Raw genomic sequence first — 15,607 nt, forward strand, 5'->3', positions numbered from 1 at the left:
TACAAACCTCACTGTTAACTGTTAATGTCAATTATAAAGCGTGATGATGTAGGAGACAATAATAAACCACAACCTAGTATCATGCAAACTGACTATGTACTTAGCAGCTGTTTGCTGGTCAGCTGAATTCAGAATCATACTATAAATAAAATAAAAGCTTAGGAATCTATTATCTGGCTAATACACTGCTCTATGGCCTTGATCACATATTGGTAACCACAGCTTTGTTAGCATAGTGTCCCCGTGTGTCACAGTTCGCAAGGGCACATTAGAAGTACAGGTCACTGCTCCACCCAATTCAATGACACAAAAAGCTCTGATCTATTAAGAGTGCTCCTCTCTTTAAAAGAATGTGACTGACATATTCTTTCCTTAAATACATTTTTCAAGAACCTATCATTCGTTAAATGTGTGTAATAATTAAATTGTTGTTCATTACCTACCCCAAAGCAATAAAAACTAGGCATGTGAACAAAATGTTGGCAGGTTTGTTGTTTGACATTGCTATGATATGTCCTAACTCACCATAAAGTTTAGAACACATTTGACTGTGTTACTTTAAAAAGGTGGGTAAACGTGTATGCTGACGTTTAGGTGGGTTTATTCAGCCTGGAAATTTATTGTTGAATTTTTTTTTTTTTTGTATGAGTGACACTGAGACGGGATCCAAAATGTAATTAGACCATGGGCCATGCCAAAAAATAGAATAATTAATATTTTTAAAACTCAGTGCACTGTATAACACAGTGATGATGAGAATTGTAATGATAGTCCTTCATGGATGCCCGAAGATAATTGCTGTATTTGCAACTTTCTTTGTGATTGTGCTGTTTCTGACCCCTGACTTCCAACCAACTTTTAAAAGTGTGCAGTAACTACTAGCTACATAAACAAATACAAGAAATATGCATTCGGGTATCAATTTGAATATTTCATTTCAATTCTCCCTTTCACTATGTGGACTGCATGTTTGGGGCTGATCAAACTGTCAACAGTAACGTGGCAACGCCCTTTGTGGCAGTGGCAGTTGATAATTCATTGCAGTTTGAGCTCTCAGTCAGAGTCGAACCGGGAGTTTGCTGGAGTGGGTCTTTTGACATTCACAACATGTGGTTGCACCTGCAACCTCCTGCTGTCAAGAGAAATAGACTATGTAATTGCTGTTTATTGAACACTGTGATTGCCATGTAATTCCCATATGTTAACATGCTGTCATTTAATCTCTGTTGCTTTTAATTAGACTTCATTTATTAATTGGTTTGTCGGAATAATTACACAGGCCTGTCTGATGATGTTATTGTTTAACACCACAAAATGTGTCAATTAATTATCCAAATCATTAACCTGGCGTTGATGGTTCCACATTGTTTCTTGATAATATCATATTTGTGTTGCTTAATTACATGTGGTTAATTTAGTGTGTTTTTGTTCAGTAACGGGCAGGTAACATCACGCATGGATCTTACCAAATATGATACGTTTTTCATTTTCATTACTTGTCTGTAATGCCTGTCAACACAGAGCGCCGCTGCTTTTACGTCTAATTATTTAACTGAGACTTTCAGTGATCAGACGTCAGCTGACACTTAAAGCCCTTTCAGAAGTCAGGCTTTATCCTTTGAACAAAAAAGAAAAGTTCTAATTCAAACTACTTTTGTGTTAACACTTCAGCTGACACTGTTTGTCAGTTTACACATGAAGTGGCGCTGTAATTGCTTTCAGAACTTCCACTTCAGCTGACACTTGAAGCTCAATCTATCACTTACACTTCAACAATTTCAGCTGCTTTCAATAACTGAATTTCAGCTTATTCTTCAACCTCCTCATCACAACTGTTTCAGCTTCAGTTGATGCTTTCACTTAAAAAACAGCATGCACGCGCCTCTGAAACTTCACTTCAACTTACTTCAGAATCATCACTTGCTCACACATCACACTCAATTTTTAAATGTTTCAAATGCTAATATTCACCGGTGCACACATGATAATGTCTTTTCTTCTATTTGCTATTTGTACTTACAAATACAAATACATTTTACAGTTTGGTACGGTAGCATTTGGGTAGTGACACATTTTCTGTGTCAGATTCTGAAATTAAATTTGAAATGAAACAATGACACTGAGTTTAAAGTCCTATTACATCTTACCATTGTACTCACTGTATTGTTAATACAGTGTTAATTAATTATAGCATAAATGTGTGTGTCATAATAGACAAAGTTCACCAGTTCACTGAATGTTAAAAATTTAAAACACCCTTAAAGCTGAAAATCAGCACAATTTATTTAGATATTGTTTCATCTTAATTGTGTTGAATGAGCACACAGCTTATTATGGATGCTCTCTGTCTTGGTAAGTACAATACAGCAAAAGTAAATATATAGTCATGCATGTGGGTTTGATGAATACATATTTTTCTATTTTCTAGATGTTTCTATACAAATTTGATACAATAAGAATGTGTCAAGTCACGCTCAGTTGCACTCACCGCCAGCTTTAGGCCTACATCATAGTATTTAGTGCATGTAGAAGCACTGTTCCAAACCTAAAGGTAGCGTCTTAACTGCAGTGCCATTACCAGCACTGGGCAAGCTGGAAATGCACTCTAACACTGCATAACGCTGTAGAAAGACAGAAAGGGAGACAAATAAAAGTACAAGTGCAATCTTAGCAATCGATTTCACATTTTTTTTCCAATTTCTTCCCATTCAGCCAAAGCGGCCTGTGAAATTGGGCATACCTACTGTTGAATGAGAGAAAAAGGCTTCCTGGGGTTGCTGTTATTTGATGATAGCTCTGGTTTCTGTTTACCCGTCCACATGTGTCCCATTCTGATATATTGAAACTGATCACCTGATATCTGCAATTTCTACTTTTTTTTACCATCTTGCACAGAATCTTCTGGTCGCAGCACTGTGAAAGAGAGCTTTATCATTATTACTGTGGGCATTCCCTGTTTCAGCCCGAAAAGGAACGGCAGCAAGCAATGAAATTAGAAGAAGTGAATGTAAATATCCATTTATGTTTACCCTTAGATCCAGAAAAACCCCTAGTAAACGTTTTCTATTAATTTTCTTGTTGTTATTAGGTACTATGTAGGTAATATATATTTTTGTTTTACTATTTGGTGTATTTAAACTGTGAATTCTTTTTATGAGCGTTCATAAAATGCATATTCTCTTTACATTTGCATTAAATGTTCTCTATGAGGCCCCTCTTTGGGTTGTAACCCGAGAGAGAGAGAAAGACGCAGGGGGTTAAGTGGTGGAGTCCCAGGTTGGCAATGATTGAACTGCAGAATAGGAGAACAGGAGAGGAGATTGGATGCATGAGGAAGAGGAGGTAGGGGGTGTAATTGTAGTTTAAATGTGTGTTTTTGTCAGAGATGGAGGTAATGGGTTATTATATGTCTCCAGGGGACTTTGGAAGAATGCCTACAGATGTTATGAAGTGCTACAAGCTCCCCCACCCCACCCCACCACACAGGAGGAGACAAATAGGAGCACTATGGGAGGCTGCTGTAAATGGAGGCCTGCAGGTCTTTCCCCATGTTCAAAAAGAAGATTTGTCTGTCTTTTTTTTTCTGTCTTTCTTTCTTAGTGACCCCACCTGAGAAGCAGACGAGCAGATGGTCTGGGCTTCCCCAAAAGCGCCATCATTTTCTACACAATCCCACCATAGTAACTCAAACTGCTGACGAAGTCGTTTGCTAATGGTTGTTAGCTGCACAACAGATTTGGATTTTTTTTTTTTTTTTTCCGGTTTTAATATGAAACTTTTATTTTCACCAAAGTGTGAGTTAGTTATTACATATTTATCCCTCCAGGGTTGCTGAAGCCTAGAGGAGGGATACACAGAGTACAGTTCACCAGTTCATCACACACATTTACACCTATGGGCAATTTAGAATCAGCAATTAACCTCACTTGCTTGTCTCGGAGTTGTAGGGGGAAACTGGAGTACCTCCAAAGAACCCACACAGGCACATACAGACTCCTAACGGAAAGGCCCTAGTCTACAGGCAGGATGGAGCTCTCACATTCACTGCACATATGCAGGCTCAGTTTTTCCCTCCGTTTCCAGTCTTTATGTTAAGCTGGGCCGATTGCTTGGTGGCTCCAGCCTCATATTTAGTGAACAAACATGAGAGTGGTCTCAATAAGTATGACAAACTTAGATTTAAGATACTGCAAACACAGACAGACTAGTTATTTCTTTATTCCTAGTCTTTGTGCAAAGCTAAGGGACAGTGGTATTAATCTTACCATCTAACTCTTAAAAGAAAGCCAGCAAGACTGTTTCCCCAAATTATTTAACACTCCAACCCAGACACTAAGTGCATTTTATAGAACGATAAGTCTGTACAAATATCAAAGTCTGTCGGAAGCTGGCTCAAAATAATCTGGTCTGTTGCAATCACAGTGGGTGGACCTGACCTGTAGTGATATCAACCATTCATGCATTCATATCTGTGAGATGGAAGACAAACATGTGGTTTGGCAGAGATGACCCCAAAAAGGGACTGCCCTCTTTTTGAAACTGTGTTGAAAAACGCAACTGTGCCGATAACACCGGTTCAAAGCCCGTGCGTTTTGATCCGGCTGCCATAAACCATAGTGACTGTGGCGTTAACTTTGGGGACAGCTTCAGCAGGCTGCTGCTGGGTGACCATGCATCGTCTGCCCTTCAAGTTGTAAAAGCAAACAAATAAGGCTGTGCTGCCTCCCACTGTGAGGTCAGCTCATTTGTTCCACTTGTCCGGCTGATGGATTTGGCTTTATAAAATTTGCCTTTTTTTAGCCTCCTGCTAATTAGTTCAGCAAGGAGGAAAAAATAAAAACATGCACTTCACATGTTTCGTCCACTTTGACTAGAGCCTCTTTTTTCTCTTCTTCTAAATCGTCCTCTTGTGGTCTTCTTCACAGACCTGTGAAGGTCTGAAGCAGGGTTGAGTTCCCTCTCAGTAAGGTTGAGCCAGTGTAGCTGAGAGGCTCAAGACCCCCAGAGGGGAGGTCTGGAGCTCTAATAGCAGAATCAGATTATAGGACTCCCCCGGTGTGTGCTGCCATGCACCCATGTGTGAATGCTCTCTCTGTCATCAACACTGAGGCAGTGGCACGGGGAGATCTATCAGCAAATCCGATTGCACGCAGAGATTTCTGATGTCCTGGCAGAAAAGGCTGGGATGGGCTCCTCTTTTTTTCCTCTCTCCCACTTTCACTTTACATTATTTCAGGCCCCAGGAGAGTATGCTCCATCACGTCAATGTAATGTAGCACACAGAGGTAATCATGCAGCCTCTCTGGCCTCAGGGCTGCCTGCTCAGAGGAGAAAGTGCAACTTTAGCACTTAATCATCTCACCCATAACAGCCACACTAGTCTATAGGAAGGCTTTCCACACAATATGAAACCAGATGCTTCATGGTGGACATGCTGTTGTGTATCCTCTCTGTACACCCCTGTTTTCCCCTCCACCCCCCTTTGCCATTTGAAGATCAGCAAATGCTTTTCCTCAGATCTCTGCTTATATGTCAGTTCAGCCCAAGCGGAAAAAGACCTCAGTTGGGCGCAGTTACCTGCCGACACCTGCTGGAACATTTGGATTCATGAATCCCATCTCCTCACTGAGGAGTGCACGGTAATCAGAGTCATTCTAGTGTGATCAATGCTGCACCGCTGAGGAATCATGCATACCAAAGCAGAATATTGATACAGGAATACATACATATCAGTTCACATTTGATAGAAAATGGATATAGTCCAGACCCAATGTGTTTGTCCAATGAAAACAAGAGATAGAAACATTTATTTGTGTGTGTGCATGCATAGAAATGAACAGGGCAGTGTGTGTATTATCAGGTGATTGATCAGATGCATGCATGGGTGCAAGGGAAGACGTAGGAAGAGGTCAAATGGGACTGTTGCAAATAGACCTGTCGGAATCAGCCTCGGGGAGGCCTAACTGGTTAGACAAGGGTAATACTTTTTTACAAGCGCCCTTGTTTTACTGTGCATAGGCTGGACAAGCCCATGTATTATTCACTGGTCTCACTGGGTGATAAATGGGAGACCTCCATTCCAGAAGCACTGGAATATTCACCAGTGCTTATCTCTTTTAATCTCATGACCGCAGGCCAAGGCACTGAATTAGTGAGCAATGCATACAAGACACAAACTGCAGGGGCAAGGTTGTTTAAGTAGATTTATCAGAAGCTCTTCGTTTGATAAATACACTTAGCCAACAGTGTTTTTATGACCTACAGTATTTAAAGAGAACACAATACTGGATTTATGCTGGAGAAGATCCGCAGTGAGGACCGTTTTTTGTGCATTCATTAATTTTCTCCTACTAGATGCGTTTGCTGCACAAAATCTATGTTAAAAAAAGTAGTGCCATGCAAGTGGATAGTTAAAACTATATGTTAATATTGTGCATTATGTTAAAGAGTAAATCACGGCAAGTCCCAGTCCTCGTTGTGATTTGTTTTCGTATAAGAGCTTAAATGTTCAGGTCTATAAAAAGCTGATGTCCGTACTGTTAAGTTTTTAAAAGCAGGATTCCTCTGGGTGTGGTATGATCATTTCCTTGAATCTTTTTTGTTTTGGTTTTATTTATTATTTATTATTTTTGGATTTGTGTATTTACTACTACTGAACTGATGAACAGCACTGTATGTCTTGTACACGTGCATTTATCTGCATAATGTGCACGTGTCATGTTCTGTGTTGTGTAAGCTTTGGTCTAGTTTTTTGCTGTCAATAATATTTTTTATTCTCTGCACAGAGCTACTTACACATATCTATGTATTAAAAATGAAAGAATTTTAAATTAAATTGACGCCATGAAGAATCCAATCTATAGACAAAGTCTCTATATCCAAAAACTACTAAAATCTCTGGTGTGTAGTTGGTCTTACACGTAATATCACCCTGCTGGAAATCTTTAATACACCAAACCAGCAGCAGAAAACAGTCCACAAACGATGTTATTCACTCCTATTTGAGAGGATGTTGCTAAAAACTACAGCGACCTGGCTGTTTCAGGAATTTATGTAGCCTTTAAATCAAAGAGTGCGAGACCGGCCACTGAAATGTGCAATTTAATTCAAACAACACTGAAGCACTCAAGTAAAGTACAACTTGATCCATAATTTAAACGCATCAATATAAAATCTCTCTATTTCAGAGATGATCTGTACTCCTCATCTTCCTCCACAGCAATTTGGAGGAAGCAGAATCCTGCAGTACAACTACAGCACCAGCCTTTGTTTTTCCCCACACAGAAACTGGATGTCTGCCACGGAGCTTTCCAGAATACTAATGAGGGTGGTTAGCGAGTCAAAGTTACTGACCTGAGGTGTCGAGATAGAGCATAGACCAAGAAGCAGTATGGCTGAGCGCAGCCAGACACCGTCTGCTACAATAAGACTGGAAATGTCAGCGTTTATTACCTCTGGCCTGGCTTGCCGTCCACGGGTTGTACCTGATAGCAAACTAAACTCATGCCTCGTTTGTCCCATTATGTGGATTTTTTTGGGGGGGAGGATGGAGAGAAAACACAGAGACTGTGTCACTGCAGCGAGAGTGAAATGTTTTGCATTATCTCACCTACTGGAGACATGTCAGTTTTTAACTCCTGAAATGGACAGTCATTTCTACTGGGCAAATTACCTGTCAGGCTGACAAAAGTGTGTGAGTGTGTGTCTATCGTTGTGAGGACCAGCATGAATCATTTGGACTGAGGACATTTTTACGAAGTGACATTTTAGCCGGTCCTCACAATGAGAAGGGTTTTGGAGTTAGGACTAGGTGTTAGGGTCAGGGTCAGACTAGGTGTTAGGGTCAGGGTCAGACTAGGTGTTAGGGTCAGGGTCAGACTAGATGTTAGGGTTAGGGTAAGAATTATTTTTGGATAGGGTAACATTTAGGGTGAGTCAGTTAGTTGTGATGGTTAGGGTTAGGCTAAGGTAGTACACCTGATAAATTATTCAAACAGAGTAGATTAGCATGGCCTACACGACAGGGAATGCGTAACGTCAATGAGTGTCCTCTCACTGACTGACATACAAAAGTGTGTGTGTGTGTGTGTGTGTGTGTGTGTGTGTGTGTGTGTGTGTGTGTGCATGCTCTATAATTAGCTGTTCCATTCCAGAAAAAGCCCACATCACTCCACATCAGGAATGAGTGGTGCAGAGGGAGGATTTGAACAAGCTCCCATCTACGTCTCTTCATCTTTGCCCATCTCTCCCTTCACTATTACCTTTTTGTTTTGTGTTTTTTTTTTCGTTTCATTTTGCAACTGATTGCGCTTCTATCTTCTCATTTTCTCCCCCTCTGCCAACTTTTTTTCAACTTGATTTTAATTGTGTCACATCTCTGGTCTCTTTTCTTTTCTCCCCATTTCTCCACAGGTGGTGAGGCCTGGAGAATAAACAACAGAAAGGAATAAAAGAAAGGCAATGAACCCCCCCCCCCCCCCCCCTTTTCCTCCACCTCATGCCTTTCTGTGCACACATAGGTTTGTCAGGCAATTAATGTAGCTCTTTGTGGCTATGAGGAGGCTCTCCGTTATAAACAAAGCCTATTCATGAGCTTGGAGATAACCCCCGTGATTCCATTTATATCAACCGGAGAATAATCCCCCTCCTGTGAAACTAATCTCTCTAGTCACAGATTCATCTTCTGTTTGGCAGCCTGTGTTAGGAGGGTTCCTCCTCTTTCTGCCAATTTTTAATTCACATTTCAATAACTCAGCACAGATTACATGACTGTAAATTAGTATCAGTCTCCCAGTTGAAGCCTGGCCTCTAATCTGACCTGTATTACAACCACTTTGGTAAGTATACTGTATGCAGGGATTCAAGCGTATATTATTCCCTGTCTCACTAAAACATAATGCAAAATGATGCAAAATAATAGATACAGGGGATGTATAAAGAAATATAGAATAGAAAATCACAAAAAAGTTTTAGTAGTAGCACACAACATGTATTACTTAAAAGAACACAGAGGAGGACTATAACATAATGCATAAAATGACTGGGTCCTTTTTCTTCTCTTCTTTTACATCTGACTGCTCAGGTGTAAAATTAAAACATATTTTGGTTCAAATTGGCAACTGAGAGTTACTGGATCACATCTTTTCACCCTTCCAGTCCTACTTCCTCATAAAACATTATTCTAACCTTCAAAACTTCAAGCGCTTCCTTTCTACATAACAGCATGCCCAAAAGTTTGCTCTGATAGGCTTAAATTGAACAATTAAAATTATAATTAAAATACAAAAAAAAAAGACTAAAAGCTTTTGCACAAAAGCTGCAATTTGAAAATTTCCCAAGCATCAAGTGCTTTGAGTGGTTTTCTGTGGAAGAGCAACATTGCCATCTGTCATCTGGAAACAGAAATGCAGATACACTGGGAAAACTGACACAGTGTTGTTGAAATCAGATGATGAACATCTGCTGTTCAGATAAAAAAAAAAAAAAAAAATCACAAAAAACATCACAGGATTTTTTTTTCTTTTTTTGACAGAGTTGCAAAATATCTAATGCTAAAATCGCACTGTTTAATTCATAAGGAGTTCACAAGTAAATAATACTAAATAATGTGTTTTTTAAAATGACAAAAAGTTGAATGAAGTCTGGCTTTCTCCCTTCTGCCGCTCCATCCTCCACTCACACGCCGATGCTCTACTGCTTCTTTGCACATGTAATGCAGCCAGCATAGCCTTGCATGCAACCACTCCACTATCAGCCTGAGATTTATTCCTCAGGCTTGTGCTCAGGTTGTGTATTTGCATGGCATACGGTAAAGCTGCCACATTGTCGCATGGTAATCCAGCTTTTGCTGCTGTTTCCAAAAAGTCCCACCGGTGCCCTGTGGGGGTGTGATTTCATTTCTTCAGGCAAATTTAGTGAAGAGTGCAGTTTATTGAGTGGCCCGCCTGTCTGCGTGAGAAATTGCACGTGGAGGCGGTGCAGGTGATTAAACATGTGGCTGATGTGACTGAGTGTTTGCTCTGTTTGCTGGGATAGCAGCGGTGGCATCTGGGTGTGTGTGTGTGTGATGCATGACCTTTATTTTATTTTATTAGCACACATGTAGAGCGTCTCCATCCGCGCTCAGCGAATGTCACGCGAGGGTATCGTGATTGAGAGGGAGGGCTTCTTTCTTAACCATCATTTTCATGCATAATGTCACAGGTCTGGATGCTGCGTAGCTCAACTGTTCTCCCCTGAATCCTAATTCCACATTCAGATTGGTTTATTTCTGAGACGCCTCTGCAAATCATGCCCCTAATTAATCGGAATGATGCATCGATTCCAACTTCCTTCTTCCCTTTCCTCTGCAATTTTCAAGGGCTTATGAGGAATGCATGAGGAAATAGAAACACAATCAAATGAGAAAAAACTAGTGAAAATGATGGCTACTTCAGATGTAGTGGATTGTGAAACTGCTCTGTCTTAAACGCACAATATGTATTTAAATCAGAAGAGGTAATGCTTTTCAAAGACAAATGCAAACAGGGGTTTGTAAATGTGCGATACATTTCCAACACCCAAGTTCCAGTGAGCTTTATCACATTTTCCCCCCAAGCTTAGCCCACTACTTTTCTTTTCTTTTCAGCTTTGACTACCTCTCCAGCCCCACCCCCTCCACCCCCCAATTCATCCTTTGCTCTTCAGCTGTAACAGCTCTTGACAGCTGGAGATGAAATAGAAATTTTGATATCAAACACCTACACAAAGGAGGGCTGACCTTTGATCAGCGTGCCGTTTGATGTTGTGACATGAAATTTGCATCATGGGAGCTCGGGAAGCAGACGCTGCCGCAAAAGGGCTAATGCCAGAGTCCTGTCAGGCAGCCGCGAAGGTCAAGGGCCTATTAGGAAGGAACAAGTCCTCTAATCCCACACAAGGGCCCTGCGCTGTCCGATACACAGAAATAGAATAGAAAATTGAGCCCTGAGACAGTAGGAGTATTCATTAGGTGTTAGTCCACGAGTGAACAGGAACAGGATCCTTCCTGTTCCTGTTCACATTATGGAATTACAATTAGGTGTGATTTTGTGTTTAGACTGGACATTGATAACCTCTGATGGTCAAAGATGAAACTACTACAGGCCTCTTGCTGAGAGAAAAATATGGTTATCCCACATCTTCAATTACCCTAATTAGCCATAAAGCATTTCAGAACCGCTGAGCAGCTCCTTGCCAGAATTAAAACGGACACCCTCTCGCCGAATGTGAAGGTGCGAGCTGCTTTAGAACATATGGCCCGCTCCATCTGAACATTGTCTATTGATCTGTGGACAGGTGCATCAGTGGAGCTTCGAAGCTGTTTAATTATTCAAGCTGGCATGTCATTTTTCAAGCTCGGCGCTGTTTCGGGAGGGCCCAAAAATAAACCTGTCATTCTCGCCGTCCATCTTTCATCTGGCCATCAGCTTGCAGCCTCATTAGCTGCACAGCACAGGTGAGGAGAGAAAGGAAAGGAAAAGTAACACATTAGCGCGTTCTCTCAAACACATAATATCTCCTCTCTCTCCCCCTCAAACGCACACGCACTGTTTAACAAGTCCGCAGACACTCATTTGATCTCGTTTCAGCCAATCTCATCATCTTTCGACTGTCCTGTAATCAATATTTCAGTCACAATACATTGCAAAGAGTTTTGTAATACAGTTAAGAAAGAAGGAGCTTAATTTGGATAATTTATGACACTTATCAGCTATGACAAAGTGAGTGTTCGTGCTCAAAATAGCATTATTTTATTCTCACTCCTGTCTCTGTATGACAACAGTAGAAACTTAGGACAACTTAACACAGAAGTGCAACTGCGGTATGGATCTTCTCCTCTAACTCTGCACAACTCCATTAAGTAAGCAGTGCTGTAAACTATAACATCAGCAATCATGTCACAAAGGACACATATCCACTCCTGATTAATCAAATTAAAGGAACACTCTCATTTTGAGACTCTACGTGTTTCAGGAATCTCGGAGGAAAGATGGAAAAAAAGCCCAAACACAGTCCGCTGTATTCCATTACCTCACTCGCCATATTTCCTGACACCAGTATGAGGTAAGAGTTTTCAGGTCAGATGTTTTTAAGACTCAGGAGTTTGGTGGCCTGATCAATAATTTTGTTCTCTGTAATTATCTCACCATTGCACTCATTAATTACACTTTCAAGGCTCATTTCCAGTGTTGGCCGCAGACACTCATTCAGTGAGAGCATCCAGAGATGATGAGGGTGAGAGGTGGAGTGGGAGGGGTGGGGGGTTGTTGGAGGAGCGAGTGAGGCCTGATTAATACTCTGTCTCTCTGTCTAAGGTTGGCTGCCACTCGCAGGGGGTAAAATGCAAGCGCTCTGTCATCTGAGACTTTACAAAGGGGGAGACAAACGAGGTCTTCGGCGGCCAAATCAATAAGTTCCTCTGATGAGCCAAATTTAGAGAGTGCTGCTTCTTCTTTGAAGTAATCCACTAACACCCTGGTGTAAGACTTGCAGAGAACTTTCTGTGCAGCCTTTTTGTGACGGAGAGATATATAACGTATGTATGCTGGAACGGTGCCCACTGTACCCATGCACTAACATGCTAACACATGAGCAGCAGCTGTTTATTGTATAGTGACAAATGCCCATCATCATTATCATCATCATCATCATCTATTATCTTCTACTTTCCTGTTCTCTTGAAATACAGGGATAAAACACTGCCAGTCCTTTAAAAAATAAAATGGACGATGAAATGAATTTGGTGCACAGCAAATCTGTGTTTGACGCGTTAAATGTGATCACCACCCCATCCTGCCAACCTTTCCGTCCGTCTGTCAGTTCCTATCTGTGGCAGGTCCCCAAGACAACAGCTGGAGACAGGGGGTGGAGCAGTGACAATTCGCAAGATGATAGTGTAGTGGTGTAGTGACGATTTTTTATTAGTGTTGTTAATGTCTCCTTAGTCTCATAAGTGTATTGAAGAGTTCGTGTCAGTGGTGAGATTGCTGTGTGTTGATACATTATATTTGTGTCTCTAATGCACTGATTCACTTGTCTCATGCTAATTATCTTATTATCATGATTAGTTTTATGTTTGAATCCACCAGAGGGCAGAGCAAGGTCACTCTTAGCTGTACAATGAGCAGCCTAAAGTCCCTCAAACAACCTGAGCTAAGGATCAACTGATCAGGGCTCTGCTGAAAACACACTGGCACACTGATGCCACCTGCTGTCTGGATTTGAATCTTTAAAGAAATAGGCAGAAATTAAAAGTTTGCATTTAGTTTCATGGTATTCTACTAACAAATATTCATGAACACAGTGCAGTAGATTGGCAGTGGAGACAGAAAATGTGAGAGAGGCTAAACTGAGAGGGGTTTTGGCATGTGGATGAAAGGAGGAGCAAGAAGGAAGAGGAGAATGGCACGGGTTAGGGGAGCAGAACCAGCTATGGCTGTACCTTGAGTCAGGACACAGCTGCAAGCACAGCGGCGTGTATGGAGATTTAGCCCAGACTTTGACATTGTGGCGTTTCACGGCTTGGCTGAAGAGAAGTCAGCTGGGTAACAAGGGTCTAATAAAGAGACAGGGAGCAGATGATTTTCTGCTTTTAGGAGCTCTGCTTTTCCCCAACACACGTCCGTACGCAATTCCTGAACATATTCACCTCGTACATTGCATTATACAGCAGCATATTGTAAGAGGCAAGGGCCTGATCCTGACCATGACAACAGAAAACAGATGGCCCCGCTGTCAGCCAGCGGCACAAACAGGTACCAACAGGTCCGATAAAACCAGACAGCGTTTGGCGCAAAGTTGCTAATTGTGACCGGTTTGAGATCACCTAAAGAATTTCACGTCAAGTTCAATAGATTTTACATCACAAAAGTGACCATTGTCCTGTCTGATTATGCAGATGTTCTGGCTTGGTTTCACTCATTCAGGCACGCACAGAAAGAGAAGTGTGCTCTTCCTCCACGAGGGGGCAAGCTCATTCCAATATTTGCATGTGGCCCCCGTGAAGACCTGCTGCAACTGGAGTCCTGATTACAATACACTGCAGTTCCTCAAACGGCACGTCCGTCTTGTTAGCACGACAAAAGTGGCAGAATTGTTTTGGCTCAAGGATTCAAGTCTGAGCTCAGCCTGCCGTCAGGTCTGTTGTTCAAACAAGGCTTTAAAGCAGAGCCACTCTGTTTTTTTTGTTTTTTTTTCTCCAAAGGCATGCATGCCTTTCCTTTCACCTTGGGAATTAATTCCCCACTCTGATATACAAACTTTTCTGTTTCATCCCTTATTTCAGTGACTTCTTTTTTGTTTTATGTTTGTCTTGCTTGAAGCAGGAAGTGAACACAGGAGGTTTTGTTCTCCACTGTGGTAAGGGTTGAGACCCCCCCCACACCCCTTACAGCAACTTGACTTGATGTTGGGAGATGAGACGGGAAACAGGTGTCACCCATGACCTTCAGTGATCACACACTACAGGCCTCACAATCAGGGGCGCTCAAAGAGGGAGAGGGTCTCCCCACAAGCGACTTTACCATTTTCCTTCTCACTAACAAATATTCCATGACACCCCCACCCCACACAGACCCCCACGTTAGTCATCAAAGATTATTCCCATCTGAATCAATGAGAGTCTGCGTTGTGTGTTTAGTTCAATCTATTACAGTGCGTTCCGCTTGTGTTAACCCCGGTCTCACCTTAACTAAGAAGGATGACCCCTCAGACAAAGAAGAGAACACAAAGTAATAACCTCTAAATCCCAACCACTGGCTTATGTGAAGCCGGAGACGATTGGGAAGTCTGCTGTTGAGAGGGATCGAGGTGGGAGCCGCTCGTGTCTGTGTTCTCAGCACGTCTGTCAGCGCTGCTCCTATCGCCTGCTCTGTTTTCCTCATAAGAAAAAGATTAATTCTGCAGATTATCAAGCTTCAATAAAGTACTTACTGTAAACCAGTAATTGGGAGAAGTTGATGCCTTGTCCAGACGTGCCCAACCGGCGGTCACACAGAGGAAAAGGACACTAACGCACCTTTGAGAAACCTGAAATGTTTTCCTACACTACATTTGCAAAGTTAAAAGCACAGAGCTTCCTAAAAGGAGGGGGAAATGTTAGATATAGAGCTATAAAACAAACAGAGTGACCATAACCAAAGACAGAATGGATCCAAAAGTTCAGCAGATATTTTAAAAAGATAATAGTTGGGTCCAAGCACCATATAAAAAAATGCATCCATGCAAATTACAGTTTACTAAGTCGCAGAACTTAGTGAAAATAAAGATACAAGTAAAATTTAAAAAAGCTACGACTTTAATGTATTTGTCATGAATACGAATCAACAAAATCGTCATGTGACAGACAGCCTCAGAGTGATTTCTGCTCTGAAGTCTCCACATGCCTCAGCCCCATGCTGAAAGAGCAAACCGCATCACTTTATCCGACATGATCCTCAATAAGTCACCCAGTTATTCCGTGACATGTAAACAAACCTCTGTCTTAAAAAGCCATTTTTCCTTCATTCCGCTCACGCTCAGGCCGTCTTTCATGTGAACATCTGTACGTCGCAGCTCCACGGCCATTATCTCACCACAGACATGACCA

This window comes from Anabas testudineus, chromosome 5 (assembly GCF_900324465.2).
Source record: "Anabas testudineus chromosome 5, fAnaTes1.2, whole genome shotgun sequence".
Lineage (NCBI taxonomy): Eukaryota > Metazoa > Chordata > Actinopteri > Anabantiformes > Anabantidae > Anabas > Anabas testudineus.